This window comes from Macrobrachium rosenbergii, chromosome 41 (assembly GCF_040412425.1).
Source record: "Macrobrachium rosenbergii isolate ZJJX-2024 chromosome 41, ASM4041242v1, whole genome shotgun sequence".
Classification (NCBI taxonomy): Eukaryota; Metazoa; Arthropoda; class Malacostraca; order Decapoda; family Palaemonidae; genus Macrobrachium; species Macrobrachium rosenbergii.
In genome coordinates, this window is record NC_089781.1 from 96140488 (window position 1) to 96145487 (window position 5000).

A 5000-nucleotide genomic window follows, 5' to 3' on the forward strand; every position below is an offset into this window, starting at 1 on the left:
TGGTTATATAGAATTAGCCTCTGTTGTTGTTGTAAATATGCTGATTTCGTATTCACTGGCCTCTGCTTCGAAATATTTGAGTGGTCCTTCAAAAATAAATCGACTTTTAAAAAAGAAAGGTAATTAAGTACCTCAAAGTTAAAAGTACTGTTGTTTTTATTCACCTTTCTTAAACATTTTCAATGTTGAAATTCGTGAGCGTGATGTAAAATGAGATGTAAATTAATTCCTTTTATATGGTTTTATTTTCGAATTCAAAGAAATCAGTCAGTTACCTTTATTCCGAAAAATGAACTACCGTACCTTAAAACTTGAAGCAGTCCTATTATTATATATATATATATAAATGTATATATATATATATATATATATATATATATATATATATATATATATATATATATATATATATATATATTCTTTCTTCAGCAATTGATGTAATATGTCATGATTTTGATGTCAAATCTATTTTTTTTTTCATAGTGCTTTGTAACATAAAGAAGTAAATGAGCGACAAGTTTCAAACGAGTTATGTTACAGCAGTTAAGTTGACTGGGAATGTAACCTTTCCATTAAAAAAAGACTTTTTAAAAATAGAATTTTAAAAAATTAAAAGTAGAGCTACTGTACGAGTGTAATGCCAACAAAAAAATTTAAAGTGAAAAAGTAAAAAATGAAAAAAATACATATTAAAAGTAGCTATACCGCAAAAACGGAAACTTTGCCTTGAAAAAAGTTCTAAAAATAAAAAAAACATCAAAAGTAGCGCTACTGCACGAATGTAATACCAACTTTAAAAAATTTAAACTGAAAAAATTAAAAATACATATTAAAAGTAGCTACACTGCACGAACGGAAACTTTGCCCTGAAAAAAAAATTCTAAAAATAAAAAAATAGTAAAAGTAGCGCTACTGCACGAATGTAATACCAACTTTAAAAAAATTAAACTGAAAAAATAAAAAATGAAAAAATACATATTAAAAGTAGCTACACTGCACGAACGGAAACTTTGCCTTGAAAAAGAAAAATCTAAAAATAAAAAAAATATTAAAAGTAGCGCTACTGCACGAATGTAATACCAACTTTAAAAAAATTAAACTGAAAAAAATAAAAAATGAAAAAATACATATTAAAAGTAGCTACACTGCACGAACGGACACTTTGCCTCGAAAAAAAAATCTAAAAATAAAAAAAAAATATTAAAAGTAGCGCTACTGCACGAATGTAATACCAACTTAAAAAAATTAAACTAAAAAAAAATAAAAAATCCATATTAAAAGTAGCTAAACTGCATGAACGGAAACTTTGCCTTGAAAAAAAATTCTAAAAAAAGAAAATGTTAAAAGTAGCGCTACTGCACGAATGTAATACCAACTTAAAAAGATTTAAACTAAAAAGAAAATAAAAAAAAATACATATTAAAAGTAGCTACACTGCACGAACGGAAACTTTGCCTTGAAAAAGAAAATTCTAAAAATAAAAAAAAAAAATATTAAAAGTAGCGCTACTGCACCTATTGTCGGTGATTCCGTGAGACATTTCTATATCCTCTATTGTAGCGTCTATTCCATAAGGGAAAAGCGGACAATATGAGCAAAAATGGCGCCTTCATTCCCTCACTCGCCGTTCCGGGAATTTTCTCATTCAGTAACTCTCAACCGTCACTCACCCATTTATTCACCTACCCGTTTTTCCTTCCCCCCCCCCCCTCTTTGTTGACTTACCCTACCCCATTGAGAATACCCATTTCCAAGAGCGGTTGCCAAGTGCCTTCTATACCATCATTCGAGATAATGATAGCCCGTAGTGTATTTATTTAGTATTAGTATTATTAGAGATTGTGCATCTAAGGTATTCTTTATTTGCTTGGTTATTTCTGTCTGAAGTATATTTCTAAGAGTTTGAATGTGAATTTCATGTAATACCCTATTAAAATATTGCAGGAATTGCTATAAATAACATTGATATCATTGGCAATAATAATAATAATAATAATAATAATAATAATAATAATAATAATAATAATAAATAACTATCATTACCAAGAGCGTTATGACTGTCATCATTATCATCATTATTCCTCTGCCAACAGTGATAGTAAAATCAAAATGATTATGCATAAGATTTCTGGGATGATTGTGCAAAATTTTAACCCACCGTCTCACCTAAAAAAGTGAGATAAAAAACTATACCTTCTTCTTCTTCTTCTTCTTCTTCTTCTTCTTCTTCTTCTTCTTCTTCTTCTTCTTCTTCTTCTTCTTCTTCGCATAAGATTTAGGGGATGACAATATCAAAATTTTAACCCATCCCCTCACCTTAAAACAAGTGAGATAAAAAAACTATACCTTCTTCTTCTTCTTCTTCTTCTTCTTCTTCTTCTTCTTCTTCTTCTTCTTCTTCTTCTTCTTCTTCTTCTTCTTTGCATAAGATTTAGGGGATAACAATATCAGTATTTTAACCCATCCCCTCACCTTAAAAAAAGTGAGGTAAAAAACTATACCTTTTATCTTCTTCTTCTTCTTCTTCTTCTTCTTCTTCTTCTTCTTCTTCTTCTTCTTCTTCTTCTTCTTCTTCTTCTTCGTATAAGATTTAGGGATAACAATATCAAAATTTTAACCCATCCCCTCACCTAAAAAAAGTGAGATAAAACAACTATACCTTCTTCTTCTTCTTCTTCTTCTTCTTCTTCTTCTTCTTCTTCTTCTTCTTCTTCTTCTTCTTTTGCATAAGACTTAGGGGATAACAATATCAAAACTTTAGCCCACCTACTCACCAAAAAAAATATATATATATACCTTACTCTCATCTTCTTCTTCTTCTTCTCCTCCTCCTCCTTTGTCAAACAGGAATTCCACCGAACATAATAAAAGAGGCTTCTCCCGTACAAACAGAGACAGGCCCAAGAACGTATCTTGACATAGCACAACAATGGCCTCGAGACTCCTTAAATTCCTCTGTCTCCCCTCTTTTACTTTGTTATGTGTGCCTCTTTCACAATGACTCGCCCGGGTCCCATGAAATTCGGACATCAGGATTTGTGTAGCTCGGGGAATATTAAATTAGCTAGAGAGAGAGAGAGAGAGAGAGAGAGAGAGAGAGAGAGAGAGAGAGAGAGAGAGAGAGAGAGCAGAGAAATAGTTAAGCATAGAAATGTTTAGATAAGGCATATTGAATAGGGCAGAGAAGCTATGTGCAAAATTAGCCACCAAGAATGCAGATGAAACAGCGAGACAAAGACAAGTTGAGGAGAGAGAGAGAGAGAGAGAGAGAGAGAGAGAGAGAGAGAGAGAGAGAGAGAGAGAGAGAGAGAGAGAATATGTCAAATAGGGCAAGACGACTATGAGCAAGAATGGCACTCGAGAATAAATGCATGGAAAAAGAAACGGAGAACAATCGAAGAGACTAGAGAGAGAGAGAGAGAGAGAGAGAGAGAGAGAGAGAGAGAAAGAAGACACGACTAAGATTAATTTCCTAACTTCTTAGCTGGGTTTCAGACAAAGTTTGGAGGAGAGTACAGCTTACTGGAAGACAATCCGTCTCAAGGAAAGTAGAGGAGAAGGGAGAAATTGGGCAAAATAATTCGACATACATTTGGGCCTGCTTTTCAAATAAGAGCCAAATTGGTAGAAAATGGAAACTAGCAAAAGGAGAGATAAAATGGCAATATGTCTGGCAAACATAAAGGAAATAACTGGTGTTAAAAAGAGAGAGAGAGAGAGAGAGAGAGAGAGAGAGAGAGAGAGAGAGAGAGAGAGAGAGAGACATATGCAGAGATAAGCAAAACAAATCTATATCTAATCTTAGTAAGGATCAACTTTCAAAAACAAGTGCAGACTAGCAACAAGTCAAATCATCTGCGATGAAAATTTACCTCAATAAGCAACAGAAATCGGTCCCCAGCAACAAGTATTATTGTCCTTTTGAAGCTGAAAGGACCTCGTTTCACAAGCATGTCTGCGGAGTAAACTGAAAGCAATGACCGCCATTGTTCATGACGTCTCCAAAGTTTTTTGTCAAGTTTTGAATAAGGCCACTTTAGAGAAACTCCCAACTCACTGCCCCAATCTTTGTTCCTTTGTACATATCTGTTCTACCTATTCCACTGTTTTATTCATGTTGCTGTTGATAGAGATACATCTCTTCCTTTTGCCATCTCTTGTACTTGTTCTGTATACTACTTATTCCTCTGACACATCCTTTCTTTTCCTGTACATGCACTTCATGCTTCTATTCCTGGTCAAGCTGATGTTTTCAAACCTTTCTCTTTCTCTGACTTAAGTGATATCCATTTGAGATTTATAGCCTTTACCACCTTTCTATCTCATTATCAGTGGTTACCCTAATTCTTGCAATTTTCTTAACCATTCGCGTGCAGATGATTCTACTCTTCTCAAACATGAGTCTGAATGCATTCTTTACTCTTTCCTATTTCTTTCAGGACAGTCATGCATACTGAACCATCGACTATATTTATCTCGATATTCTTGCGCATATTTGATTATTATGAATATATATTATATCTGATTAAGAAATGGAAAGACAAGCCTCTTATCTTTAGCAGCCGTGAGATTTACTCATTTTGATGCCAGATAAAGTCCATTTAAGTCCTCTGGAGACTTGTAAATATTCCACAATGGATTTAGAGATATGAGAAGCAGGATAATGGACTGTATTTCATCTTAAAGTATATAACTCGTCTGTTCATTCATTAAACAGTCGAATCATACTAATAGGGAAAATATTTTAGCTGAATCAAAACGCAGGTGAAGATGGTGAAAAGGATAATGGATTATATCTCAGTTGTCAGTAACATTTTTATTTATTTACTAAACTCACTCATTATAGTAAAAGGTGAAAATATGTTTGCTAAATGACAAAGTAGATGAAAAAGTCAAGGGTACAGAGAATTATAGCAAGCACTGAGAAGGCATATTGCTGAGGAATGACTCGAGCGAGAATAGAAAACAAAAGTGGCGTAATTAACCATCATTATAAGGAA